This window comes from Lissotriton helveticus, chromosome 9 (assembly GCF_964261635.1).
Source record: "Lissotriton helveticus chromosome 9, aLisHel1.1, whole genome shotgun sequence".
Lineage (NCBI taxonomy): Eukaryota > Metazoa > Chordata > Amphibia > Caudata > Salamandridae > Lissotriton > Lissotriton helveticus.
The window spans coordinates 502,075,395-502,090,360 of NC_136070.1; positions in this window are offsets into that span (position 1 = coordinate 502,075,395).

The window sequence follows — 14,966 nt, forward strand, 5'->3', positions numbered from 1 at the left end:
ATTGAGCCCTTGTTCACTGGCTGCAACACAAAGTTCCGGCAGCTGTGTGGACTTTCATATCCGGCCCCGACCAAATTGGACTTCTCCATGCCCGATGGCATTCTGGCGTATGTAGTCCTACTAATACCTGAATAGGTGCTGTGCGAGGCTTCGAGCTCAAAAATAAATCCTAAAGTGGGTCCCAAGGTGAGGAAATGAAACAGTGTCCGCTGAATTAAGCACCCCACAACATTTGGCAATTATCAGCTCCTCCAGGCGCCCCAATGTCATGCACCTCGGGTCCACAAAGTACGTGGCAGGGCATCTCCGCGGCGTGGCGCGCCGCAGTTCCATATCATGAAAAAGAATTGCAATGCAAGGAGATGCCCGATGGCATTCTGGGGTATGTAGTCCTACTAATACCTGAATAGGTGCTGTGCGAGGCTTCGTGCTCAAAAAAAAATATATATATATTTATATTGTAGGTCATTCTCCCGTTCTGGAGCCCCCGACCCTACAGGGCGGCCTCAATGCAATGGGCACGGAGCAGCCCATCAAACCACTCATTACTGCATGCAACGTTTTATTCACAGTTCAGCTGCACTTGCTTCCTTTTCCCAACGTTTCGGCATCATCGCCTTGATCACGGGTTGAAGACCAACAGGTAAGTGCGCTCATACGTGCTTTTATAACAAAGTGAAATCACGTGACTGCATTAAAAACACTACTATTCCCACAATGCTTTGTTTAGTCCTTCGCCTTGTGCGATTTGGAAGTCCTCAAGAGTAAAATCTTAATGAGTCATTTATATACACATAGACCCCAACCCCTGCAGCCACATTTAAAGGAGTGGGGCATGCAACCACTCCTCCCCAAAATTTGTTTCAGGGCCCATGGATCCCAACCCCTCGGGCTGCATTTTATATAATTAAAAGCGAGGGGGGCATGTTCCCCCTCCTTGCCTTGAGTCTTATTGAGGCCAGCAAACCCCACTTCCTGGAACTGTTTAAACTTTAATAGGGAGGTGAGTGTGTGGCCCCACTACCCGAGCCATGCTATAGCCTAGGGGATCAAATCCGCCAGGGACAACACCATGATGGTGTCCTGGGACAATACCTCCAGGGACACTGTCTTTTACCTAACAAAATGATCACAGACATGGAAAAACATTTGTGCTCCCACACTGTGACAGCAGAATGAAAAGCAGCTCCCACCAAGTGGGAGCAAAGCTGACTCCTGCCACACCCAGGATAGGTGCTGGCAAGGGAGCCAGCAGAGTTGCAGGGACCATGGGCCTCACTTGCATCCCCACACGTGGCTAATGTTGTGTGGAAGACCAGAGTAGGCCCTGGGGCATCCCACTGAGAAAAAAAGGTTCCTGTTCCTCCACAGTCTAATAGAATGCGGCTACTTGCATGGAGTCAGGGGGCCCCGTGTCTCTTTCTGCAAACCCCAACTTAAATGTTTTTGTAGGGTGCTCTGAGTGGGCACCGGGGTGCCCAGAGTTAAAAATAATAACAAAAAAATGCTGTAAGGTGCTCCAGCTTCCAGAAAGCTAGCAAGATGGTGGGAGCTCTGGGGCTCAGCTGTGGCCCTCTACAAAAATAAAAACTGTGGGTGTCCCGGTTTTAAGCAGGACACCTATAAAAAAAAGAAATATAGAAAAAGAATAATAAAATATGAGTGGCCAGGAACACTCATGTATAATTCACTGCTCCTGTCAAGGAGCACCTTATAATGCCCTTCATGGGTTAATTTGCACACTTTTGGCTGCATGGTGGTGCCCTAATCAGGCCTGAGGCACAACTAGCATTTTAATTAGTGTTGTGGGGGCTGCAGGCAGTACCGCAGCCCCCCTCAAATCATTACAAAAACAAACCTATCACTCTTGGGGTCTAAATAACATGACCCCAATACAAGTTAATCACTGTTTTAGGCATTATCAGAGCTTTTGCTCTTCATAATGGAAATACAGAGATCCCTTGTGGTTGGTGTAGAGTTGCATTATGTCGCTTAAGGGGTGTAAAAGAAAGACTCTGATGTGTTTATTTGTTTATTTGATTATAAATACTTTATTAAAATGTTTATTGACAGACAGTACAATGATTCCCTGCAAAACCATTACACTTTCCTTTTATATACTGACAGTGATTTACATTTTTTTTAAAAACCTAGACATTAACTGAAAATCAAAGGTTAAAGTGACAGTTATAGTTAAGTATGCAAAACAACTTAAAATTCAGGGAAAAATACACAGGTTGTTGAGAGGTTATAATTAGGTGAAAATGTCAGGTAAAGCATGTTGTTTTAAATTAACAGAACCACTGGCATTAACTAGTTTCAGCTAGTTCCAGTAACTATTACCTCACATATTACATCACTCAAGGCATGCTCTATGACATCATTGATAACCACCTCAATATCTGAAATGATCTCATTGATGACAACACTATGATATGGATATATGCAGCACTTAAATAGTAATAAAGTGAAAACCAAAATCCGACACCAATTTAGAAACGTAGAGTAAATCTTAATAAATAATTTGACACCAAAACAACAAAAACCAATCAGTAGAACTGGAGCTATGAATGTTTAATGTTTAAACTGAAAAGCAGCCCCTTAAAGAGCCAAGTGCCAACCACGGACATCTATTCGCATGAGACTGCAGCAAAAAGCAAAAGTTGTTGTTGAGTGCGATTTAGCACGATTTAGATACACAAGGTGGATAGGGCCCAGTCTAAGCGTACTTTTGGACTTGAAAGGATTTTCCTTGAAAAATGCCCAGAGGAAGTAAAGTTGAGTGTGGCAAGAGAGCCGGAGGTATCCGAGGAGGAAGAGTTGTCTTTGTCATGGAGCCACTGCTTGAAGTCACAGTGAAGATTTCTACGTTGGGACTTAGGGCCTGATTTAGATGTTGGTGGACAGGTTTTTCTGTCACAAAGTTGACAAATATCTCATCCACCAAAATATAACTCCCACATGCTAGAATGGGAATTATATATCATGGGAACATCAAAATCACGTCCTTAGTTTATTTTATGGAAGATTAAAATTTCCAGTGGGATTGGCACACAGTAGATCCCATCTCTTCTCAATTCTCAGAGCACTTCATGGTAGAAAATTTTTTAAGTCTCAAGTTTTAGATTTGGGTTATCTGGGCACCTTTAGCTCTATTCTGGCTGGTTCCCGGTACTGGTTCAAGATGGTTGGATTCTGTCCCTGAGGCTCTGATCAGGAAAAACGACATACGGAGCTATACCTACCAATAGCCCCAATACCAATTACCAAATAACCAGTCAGTTGGCAGTGAAGAAAGTTCAATCGTTTATTATATAAAATACTCTATAGAGGAGCCTCTCCAATCCTCACCCATCAGGTGCGCGGAGAAGACTGCTGGCTCATAGTCCATACAGCGCATTTATACTTTCAGTTCAACACATGAAGTCACCGTAAATGGAAGAATACTACTTGGCTCTTGGGCCCTGAGGAAAGACCATATATGGCACACATGATTAGTTCAAACTCTGCTTAACTATTATTGGAGACGGTCAGGAGGGGTGACTCCCTTTCGTTCCGGTGCCCGGGGGTGCAGGCACCACGCCTCCAGGAATGTGCTTATCGCACCCAAAGCCAGATGGTACCTTGAGTCCCCGGGAAGAGAAGAATAGTGTGCATTCAGCTGCTCTCAGTAACTCAACCAGACAGGGGCCTAACGACTATTGGAGAGTAATCATGCTATCGCTGTTCGGGTCTAACACAGGCAGGGCAAAGATGGTGTCTGTGTGGTTCTTGGACTACTCAATGTGAACAGGACATACGAGTAGCGTATGCCCTTATCAACCTAGCTAAAACAAATTTTGTGAGGCCTCATACATACTAAAACGTTAGAAGTGATAAATGGAATTCAAACTACATGACCCATAATACCCCAGTTAAGTAATCATGTGTCAAGTGACGTAACGATTTGTTAAATACCAGAAAGTAACGTGGAGGCCTCACCGTGAACAAGTTCTAGGATAGAACGAAACGCGTAGGTGTGTTTGATTGCATGAATTTACAGAAATAAACTCTGATTGGAAAAAGGATTGCTGTTGTGCGACCCATTGCCTTTTCAACGAAAGGAAAAGTGTGTTTTATATGGAGGCGGGCTGCTCGCCCGCGGGATAACGCACAGCCCGAAGCAGCGCCAGAACCACGAACCTGAGCAAACAGTGGAGGATAACAAAGATACATATATAACTAATACTGCTACTATAGGGGAAATTAGATTTTTATCCCTGATGGAGGCCAGACAACTAGACCTTGGCCTCAATCTGGAACTCTTGTATACAAGCAGGAAAGCAGGCTTTAGGCAATATGGCAGTCCTCATACACGGCAGGCCACAGGCAGCAGGGCAATCCTTTGAGAGTCTTTCTGTGTATCCAGAACTGAACTGAAGAGTGGGTCAGAAGGTCCTAATGTTATACCTAGTACCATCTTTGAAGTGAAAGAAATTCAGGAGTTTCCCCACAGAGAATTGTCTGGAATTTCTGGCCTCCCTGCCCTAGTCCCAGTCTGTCTGCAGTGACAATAGACTAGTGTTAAGTTATGTGTGTGTCTTTAAAGTACAAGTGAGGCTGTCACAGCTTTGCCCCCCATTCTGCTAGGGTGGTTCATCCTTATAACACCCAGTTCCTCATTTGTGTGGCTGTCTAGGAGGAATGCACAAAGGTTAACTGCCAGCTACACATAGTTATGTGACCCAAAAAACAGGCTACAGGTACCAAATGGTTAGGACACAAAAATGCCAACTTTTGAAAGTGGCACTTTTAGAATTGTAGCTTTAAATCTGACTTTACCATTAAAGGTGATTTACATTTGTAGGGAGGAGTTTGCCTAACGGCTTGGGCGATCAGCCTCTAATCTAGGGAACTGGGTTCAAGTCTCCGCAATGACGCTGAACATCATGTGATTCTGGATAAATCATTTAATCTCCCCGTGCCTAACAAAAATGAATGTGTCCTCATGTAATGCAACTGGTGCTATGTAAAGCGCTCTGATAGCCGATACCTTTGGGTCAAGTTGGTGCTATATAAAACTCCGTAAAATAAAAATAAAATTACAACTCCTTAGACACCAAACATGACATTTCTCCCTGCTCATAAACAAAAGTTATCTCTTGTTAAATGTAAGAATTAAACCCAATGTTATCCTATGGAAGAGGTAGGCATCACAGTAGTGAAAATGTGAGTTGCAGGGTTTTCACTACCAGGACACATAGAACCTAAAATTACATGTCAAATTTTTAAATACAATGCACCTTGCCCTCTTGGCTGTTTAGGGCTTACCCTGTGTTGACCTATGTGTATTAAAAAGGGAGTTTTAGTCCTGGAACGTGGTTTATTTTGCCAAGTTGAAATGGCTATATAAATCTGATCCCTGGCTTCAATGACAGGCCTTGGATATGTTTCCAGGAACTACTTAAGTGGGTGGCACACTAAGTGCTGCAAGTCCACTATTAGCATTTAATTTACCAGTCCTGGATATATGGTATGCCATTCTTCTAGGGCCTTACTAGTACACTAAATATGACAATCAGGTGTAAGCCAATCTTACCATGTTTTAGCGAGTGAGCATAACCATATTAGCACTGGTTAGCAGTGGTAAAGTGCATAGAGTCCCCAGGCCAACAAAAATGAATTCAGCTAAACAGAAGGGGAGTATACAGAAGGTTTGGTGCAAGAACTCCCTGAGGCTAACAAGTCTAACAGTCACTTAAATGGGTTGTGTTAGTGACGCCTTTTATGCAATTCCATCAAAAGGATTAATTCCAGTCCACAACATAGAATAAGTGAAAAGGTTAAGCTTAAATCCCATAAATTAATCATTGAGAACAACCATCAGTATTGAAGAACATTATAAAATAACTGACATCAATGTTATTCCAGGAATGTAGTCAAAAATTGCAATTGGTCTATATTATCATGAAATATCTAAGGTCTGTTTTCCAAGATAGAAGATAATGAATGTCATTACTTTGTTGCAAAATTTAATATCTACTGCTTTCTGGAGACATGGAAGACTGAAGAATTAATGTTTGGTGGTTACAATGTATATCATATTCTGACAAGAAAGTCTAGACTAGGGTGGCCTGGTGGTGATCTACTAATTTCTTAACCTCGGATGGCTGCTGCTTCTAATAATATTCAATATGTAAGACTGTCCATGGGTAGCATGTAAGATGATTCTCTAGTAGTACTAGACATTCTGAATGTCTATGTACCGCCCGGCAATATCAAGGATTGGATATCAATTATAAATAATTTGTAAGAAATATTGACCCAAATCAGAAATTCAATGAAACCCACATAAAATAGTAGTTTGTGAGGATTTCAATAATGTTTTCCCATGGAAATTATTGAGGGTGTTATCATGGAGGAGGGCAGTACTTGAGGCATCCTAATTTATATCTTAACTTGGGGTAGATACCCAAAACATGGACAACTTTTTTCATAATTTCTATCAAACAACAGAATGCAATTCTTAAATGGTTGCATTAGTCCAGATATGCCAGCTACAAAAAAGGCCACTCTGATTGAGTATATGTTGGTTAATATGGAACCTTGGTCACTTGTTAGGAATGTGGAAGTTGGTAAGTTTGCAAGCAGCTAGAGAGTGAACATTATCCAGTGACACAGCTACTAAATTGGGATTTCTAATTACTGTGGATGAACAACTAAATAAGCCCAATATGAAGGGTCTTTAAAAAACGGATATACGGCTCATGGTGTTGAACCTTTTCTTCCACTCACAAGCATTAGTCTTGCTATAAATTATCAAGACTCAAGGATAATATGAATATTAATACAAGTGAAATGTTTACTGTAAGATATGTGCTATGCATAACTGGCCCCCTGGGATGAGAGAGGAATAATGCCCTGTGGCACAATGAGTACATTTGAGTGGCAGGAACAAGGCAGAGCGAAGGTGTTTTTGGAGAGCTCTGGGACTGCGGGGGCTTCTCGGGGCCTTGACGGCTGCCTGGTGGAGAGAGGCTCAACCCACTGGAAACAGCACACCAGACTCTCATGTGGAAGGGAGGAGCAGAACACCACAAGCTGTCCGAAAGGGTAAAAACAGCTGAATCATCCTTAGCAGACCTAACACCAGCACAAGCAGCATTATCTCAACAGGTCACGGGCCTCTCATCCAAAGTCGACACTTTTGAGCAAAGAGTGGAGGATGCGGAGGGCCACAACAGAAGAAATATTATCCGCATTGTGGGACTGCCTGAGAAAGTGTCGGGGGAGACATGATTGGCTACCTCAAGTCATTACTCTAAACGGTGGTGGCGCCAGATGGGGTGCCTACGTACTACACGTTGGAGAGTACGCACCGGGTCCCGGGAAGGCCCCTGGACCCACGTCGTCCCTCCCTGTGCCCAGTTGTGGCCAGACTGTTGCACTACATAGGGACTTACTCCTGGAGAGGGCACGATCCGATGGCCCATTTACAGTGAACATCAGTGTTGCGGTCTGAACGCTATGTGTTAGTTGTTTCTTTTTCCTTCCTTTTGGGACTTTGCGGGCGGGACCTTGCGGTCTTGAACTTGCGGGCAGGACTACATGGGTGGGAAGTTGCGGGCAGGAACTTGCGGGTGGGACTACACAGGCGGGATTCCATTAGGTGGAAATTGGCGGGCGGGAGCTTGCGGGCGGGACTGGTGGGCGGAACAGCATTAGGCCGGAATTCGATCCTGGAGCTGGGTAGATAGGCAGGATTCTCCCTTCTGTTTACCGCATTGTGATAGGTGGATGGGTGGGCCTTGGTTAGTATTTAAGGTCCCTGCTCCCTCCTTTCATTGCTTGGGTTCTCTTCCAGTTTTCGGCCCCGGAAGCTCTTCGACATTGGTATCCTGGCATCCTGATGTTTGGATCTTTGTCCCCTGCTCTATTGCTACTTGTTCTTAGGATTCCTGTTTTTGCCCTTGATTGGATCCCCTTCTTCTGTGACGGTCTTGTCTGTTTTCCGGCTGGAGCAGACCCTTCTTTGGAAATCTTTTCTACAATTCAAGTTGAATTCACCACGACTTTTCTTGGAGGGCAAACGAGTAGGGGAATTTTGTGGACTCTGGGAGAGATATATTGTTCATACTCTTGGAAGAACATTATATTTTTATTTTTTCAGTGCACTGAGAAAGGTTTTCTAGGACTATATTATTTTTGCCAGCTGGTTTTTGGTCACTCGTTCTGGAGGTGTTACTTTTTTTCCACATTTTTGGAGAACCTGGTGTTACGGGATATACCTGGAACTTCTTTTGTGAATACCCCCCTTTTTTGTTCAGGAGACCTCTGGATTGCCCGACACAATAAGAGAGAGAACTACGCTCTATTCTAGGTATGTGAAGGACAATGTGGAAGGGGTCTTGTTGGGTGACGCTATCTTTGGATATCGTTCTTACCTGTGGGTCTATCCAGTTCTCATAATCTGTTGTCTTTTGTTTATTTTTGCTACAGTATGTTCCTGGTATGGAGATGTGGTATGCCTGCAGTTTACAGGCTGGCCGTATGAATACCGGTACACCCACCATTATTGACGTTAACCAGTTCTCCCCCGGGTGCGTTGCCCGCTCGGGTGAATATTACTGAGTATCGCTTGAGGGGTTAAGGCACAGTTAGGGAGTGAATCGGGCCATCTTCACTTCTGTAGTACCTGTGTTTACAGGTGAGTGGGGTCGGAACAGAAACCCAGGCCCACAATATTTAATACTACCCAAGCAAAGATAGACGTGGACCCTTTACTGGGTGTATTGGGGGCAGGCCCTTCATTACAGGAATTGGCCCTGGCTCTTGCTTCTTTACAGGAGGAGGTGAGGGATTTGTGACAGGAAAATCAAGGATTACAAGGGGAATTGAATGCCTATAAGGCTAGGGAAAGGGCGGGGGTTGCTAAAACACCCGTACAACCCGCCACTTTCCTTTATGATTGTGCCTCTATTAGCACAGGTTCCTGTTGCAGTCTCGGTGAATACACCAATAACTTTGGCAGTCCCTGAGTGCTTTTCAGGGGATAGCAATAAATATGGCATCTTTATGAACCAATGCCATTTGCACTTCATGTGCACTTCATGTGTAGACCGACGGCCTTTCCTGATGATGCAGCAAAGTTTGCCTTTGTGATATCCTACTTGGCTGGGACGGCTGCATTATGGTCGGAACCCTTGGTGGATAATGATGATCTTATTTATTACAATTACAGGGCTTTTAAGGAGCAGATGAGGCGCATGTTTGCGAAGCATACTTTTATGCAAGCTAGCGATGCAGAGCTCCTTAAATTGTGACAGGGTAAACAAGATCTATTGATGTATATTGCTACCTTTAACCATTTAGTGTCCGAGACACATTGGCCCAATGGGAAGAGAACATCTCTTTTTTATCAGGGTCTATGTGAAGAGCTTAAAGACGTCATATCACAGATTGTCGATCCCCCTGAAGATTGTACTGAGCTTATTGACCTAGTGGTCAAATTGGATCCCAGATTATCGCAGAGGAAGGGGAGAGATATCGTTTGCCTATGTCTAGGTATTATGCTGGCCGTAGTGATGTTAAAACAGAGGCAGGAGAAAAGGATCATTCTGAGCCTATGCAGATAGGGAGTATACGAGGTCCCCTTTCCAAAGAGGAAAAAGAGAGGCAACAAAGGCTGAATCTTTGCTTGTACTGTGGAGGGAACTAGAAATTTGTGCTTGAATGTACAGTTAAGCCCTCTTCTGTGCGGTACGTAAGTCCGTGGCTTAAGTTGAACAGGGAGAAATGTTTAATGCAAAAGAACATCTACATGATTGTAATCCTTATGATGTGGCAGGGTTGGTATCTCATGTACTGCGTCATTTTACCATCACTGTCACGTTGGTGATATCCGGTAACAAAAGAAACACCTTTCCTGTCCTCCTTGATTCCGGTGCCATGGGAAATTTTATGGATATACAGCTGGCTAAAACCTTTGTCATCCCTTGTGTTAGTAAGACCCACCCTGAACCAGCGAGGGCTATTAATGGTACAGAGTTGTCCTCTGGATTGATCGTGAAGCAGACAGAACTGCTAATCTTGATTTGTGATAATGGTCACTCAGAGTCTTTAAGCCTTGATCTTATTGATGCTCCGGCTCTTGGTATTATACTGGGGTTGCCTTGTTGTTGCAGACACATAACCCCAAGATAGATTGGGTGAGATGTACATTTACCCTGGACTTAGGATATTGTTTGCAACACTGCTATCAGGGGGCATCGGATTGCTTGTCTCCTTTGGTATGTGCTAATGGATATATCCTGGCGGGTTCTGGTATTCCATCACAATATATGCCATTTGCCGATGTCTTTCATACAGTCAAATCCAGTGTTTTACCACCTCACCATACCTTTGACTGTTGCATTGACTTGGTTCCGGGGGGAAGTTTGCCCTGTAGCAGTATTTATGCCCTGTCTGAACCGGAAAAACAACATCTCCGGCCATATTTGGATGAAATGTTGGCTGCGGGTTTTATTCTGCATTCTTCCCCCCGTGTCTTCCCCTCTCTTTTTCGTACCGAAGAAGGGAGGTGAATTACGCACTTGCATTGATTACATGGCGTTGAATAAAGTGACCATTAAAAACAAATACCCTCTACCATTGATTGATTGGACCAACTGCGACATGCTACCATCTTTACAAAACTGGACCTGCGCAGGGCTTACCATCTCATTCGTGTCCGTGAAGGGGACGAATGGAAGACCGCCTCCAGAACAAAGTTCGGTCTTTTCGAGTATTGCGTTATGCCTTTTGGGCTGTGTAACCCCCCCCCCCCCCGCAGCGTTCCAGTTTTTTATCAATGAAGTGCTGAGGGATTTGTTGGATATTAGTGTCATCGTGTATATCGATGACATTTTGGTGTTTTCTAGAAATATCGGGGATCATGAAAAACGTGTCTCAGGTTTTGCAGCGTTTACATGAGCATTTGTTGTTTGTGATGCTTGAGAAAAGCATCTTTCAGACATCTCGCGTGGAATTTTTGGGTTTTATCATCGCGGCTGAGGGCGTACAGATGGATCCCAAAAAGAGGGAAGCCATTACAACCTGGCCAAGTCGTACATGTGTCTGGGATGTTCAAGTGTTGTTAGCATTTGCCAATTTCTATCGCCGCTTTATCTCTAATTTTTCAGATATAGTCACACCAATAACATCATTATGGAGAAAGGGGGTGGTGTTTCAATGGGCACCAGCGGCTCAAATGGCTTTTCAGACCTTGGTGGAACGGTTTATCACGACCCCCATTCTCCACCATCCTTGATCCGAAATTACCTTTTGTTGTGGAGGCAGATGCCTCACAGTATGCAGTGGGGAGGGGTATTATCGCAACGTGACTCTGAGATAGGACACATGCACCCTCTTGCCTTTTTTGTAAGAAATTGCAACCCGCCAAACAGAATTATACTGTGGCAGAAAGGGAATTATTGGCCATTAAGTTAGCCTTTCAAGAGTGGCAACATCATCTATGGGGTGCGAGACATTCAATCACGATTTATACTGACCACAAAAATCTGGAGTTCTTTCGCTCTGCTCACGCCTTGACGCCCCATCAGATGAGATGGGTAACATTCTTTAATGAATTTGATTTTACCATTACATATAGGCCTGCGGCTCAAAAGGTGAAATCTGATGCCTTGTGGCGTATTCATGTATCTTCGTTGTGTAGGGACATCTCTCCTAGTGAGGGTTCCATGATACCGGCAGAAAAGATCATGGGGTGTACCTCTTTTCAAGAGTTTGAAGATGAGATTAAGGTTTTGTTGTCTTCCATTGATCTGTCTCCTTGGTTGATGGATACATCTTTGCAGTTGAGGGAAGGATTATTGTTTCATGGTACACAGTTGTTCATTCCACCTGAGTTAAGAAATAAAGTCTTGAAGTGGTGTCATTCATCTTCTCTTATGGGTCATCCTGGTGTGACTAAAACACGGGAGATGTGTCTTTGTTGGTTCTGGTGGGCCTCAATTTCCCATGATATCAATGTGTTTCTTACCTCATGTCCGGTATTTGCTGTAAACAGGGCCTCACATACTCCTGTAGGGTTGTTGCAACCACTACCTGTTCCTCCTGCGCCTTGGCCTACCATTAGTATGGATCTTGTCACCGATTTGCCGATGGATGCAGGTTGTACTACTATCTTGGTGGTTGTCGATTTATTTACTAAATTGCTCACTTTGTGCCATTACCCAAGGTACCAACGGCTCAGGAGTTTGCTACAGTCTTTATTGCTCAGGTGTTACGTTTACATGGCATACTCACCACCATTGTGTCAGATAGGGGAGCCCGATTTGTGACTCACTTTTGGAGGGAGTTCGGTTCCTCATTGGATTTGGAACTCCGTTTGTCCTCGGCTTACCATCCCCAGAGTGATAGGGAAACGTAATGTACCAACCAAACTATGGAACAGTATTTGTGTTGTCTCCTGACTTCCCTTACCTGCAGTTGGGTGAAAGCCTTGCCCATTGCTGAATTTGCATCTAATAACAACTTTCATTCTGCACTGGGTGTTTCCCCTTTTTTTTTCGTTCCATGGGTTTCCATCCTAAGGCAGTTCCTATTCAGCCTATCCGGCTGTGGATACGCTAAGTCAGGAGCTTACTGCTGTGTGTCAGACTGCCTGTGGGCAATTGGTGGCTGCTAAGACTAAGATGAAGGTGAATGCTGATTGGCATTGTGTTCCTGCGCTATCTTATATACCTGGGGACCGTGTTTGGTTGTCATCCAAAAATATACCTTTGGCCGGGCCGTGAAAGTTGCAGTCACGCTATTTGGGTCCTTTTCGGGTTTGCTGAGTGGTGAACCCTGTTGCTATTGAATTGGAGTTGCCTGATAACTATCATGTGCACCCTGTGTTTCATACCTCTCTCCTTAAGACCGATGTCCCTCCTACTGTGCCTTTGCCCCCTCCTCCCCCTTTGTTGGTTGATGGTGATGAAGAGTATGTTGTGAGTGCCATTTTGGATCCTAGGAGGCGACAGGGGCTATTGTTTTACTTAGTGGATTGGGAGGGTTATCCCTCGAGGACCGTACTTGAGAACCTGCTAGTTTCGTTCATGCTCCCCGGCTGGTCCTTTTGTTTCACTGTCGTCACCCTTCTAAGCCCCGGCCTGTGGGTGGGCTTTTGAGGGAAGGTACTGCTGCGGTCTGAACGCTATATGTTTGTTTTTTCTTTTTCCTTTTCCTACCTTTCAGGGCTATGCGAGCGGGACCTTACGGGTGGGAACTTGCGGGCGGGACTACTCGGGTGGGAATTTGCAAGGGGGAACTTGCGGGCGAGATTCCACGGATGGGATTCCATTCGGCGGGAATTGGCGGGCGGGAGCTTGCGGGCGGGACTGGTGGGCGGAACCGCATTAGGCCGGAATTCGATCCTGGAGCTGGGTAGGTGGGCAGAATTCTCCCTTCTGCTTCCAGCATTGTGATGGGTGGATGGGTGGGGCCTTGGTTAGTATTTAAGGTCCCTGCTCCCTCCTTTTATTGCTTGGGTTCTCTTCCGGTTACGGCCCCGGAAGCACTTCGGCTTAGGTATCCTGGCTTCCTGATGTTTGGATCTTCGTCCCCTGCTCTATTGCTACTTGTTCTTGGGATTACTGTTTTTGCCCTTGATTGGATCCCCTTCTTCTGTGACGGACTTGTCTGTTTTCCGGCTGGAGCAGACCCTTTGTTGGAAATCTTTTCTTCTACAATTTAAGTTGGATTCACCTGGAGTTTTCTTGGAGGGCAAAACGAGTAGCGAAATGTTGTGGATTTTGGGAGAGATATATTGTTCATATACTTGGGAGAACATTATATTTATATTTTTTCAGTGCACTGAGAAAGGTTTTCTGGGACTATAATATTTTTGTCAGTGGGTTTTTGGTCACTCGTTCTGAAGGTGTTACTTTTTTTCTTGCATTTTTGGAGAACCTGGTGTTACGGGATATACCTGGTTCTCCCCCGGGTACGTTGCCCGCTCGGGTGATTATTATTGCTCGAGGGGTTAAGGCACAGTTAGGGGGTGAATCGGGCCATCTTCGCTCCTGTAGTACCTGTGTTTTCAGGTGAGTGGGGTCGGAACAAATAGTAAGGTCTCCATATTTGCTGATTACACACTGAAGGTCCGAAGGAGGGCCTTGTATCTAGAGGTGAAAAAAGCTCTGTGAAATGAAGGTCTCCAGTATTCGGTAATATTCCCTGCCTGCCTCCGCATCATTCTAGATGTTCAGTCACACTTCTGCGATGACCCTAAAATGGCATGAGACTAGATAGAGGCATACAAAACTGGTAAGCCGCTGGGTGAAGAAAGTCAATCCCAGAGGCGTGGAGACAGAAACAGGAAAAGATTCAGAAGACGACCCACACAGGAATAATTAAAAAGGCCCAGCCCCTCACAGACTGAAATGCTGAGGGCTGCAGCACTATGAGCGGTGGCTGAGATTGTACAAAGTGCTGGATCTCCCTTGGAGCTCGAGTTGGCTAAAGGAACGGAAGGCTCGGAGTCTGAAATCTCTGGAGTCGGCAGCATGATGCTTCGGAGGTTACCCCTGGAACTGCGGACGACATCATCTGACCAATGACTTGAGTGACACCAGGCCGCACCTGGAAATGCTGCGGGACCAGGGCCCTATGGACTCTGTGGAAGTTGTTCTAGCTCAGGCTTTGGGTTCTGGGCTGATGCAACAGGGTGAACTCTTAAATTTGCTCTACTGGATGCACATCCCGAGGGGCGGGTACCAGGATGGTCCCTGCTTTACATTGGTGGTTTGCAACTTGGGTAAGGTTTGGGTAGCTGACCGTTGTTGAGCCAATCTGTGATAAGGGAGTTGTAATTTATGGGAAGTTTTGTTTTTATGTGCTGTTGTTTTGTCCGCTAAACAGGGGTTATTACCAAGACACTGAGGGTGTTCGGGGGTGTTGAGGGTAGCTGTACTATTTCATATCATCATAGGTCATGGCAGCCA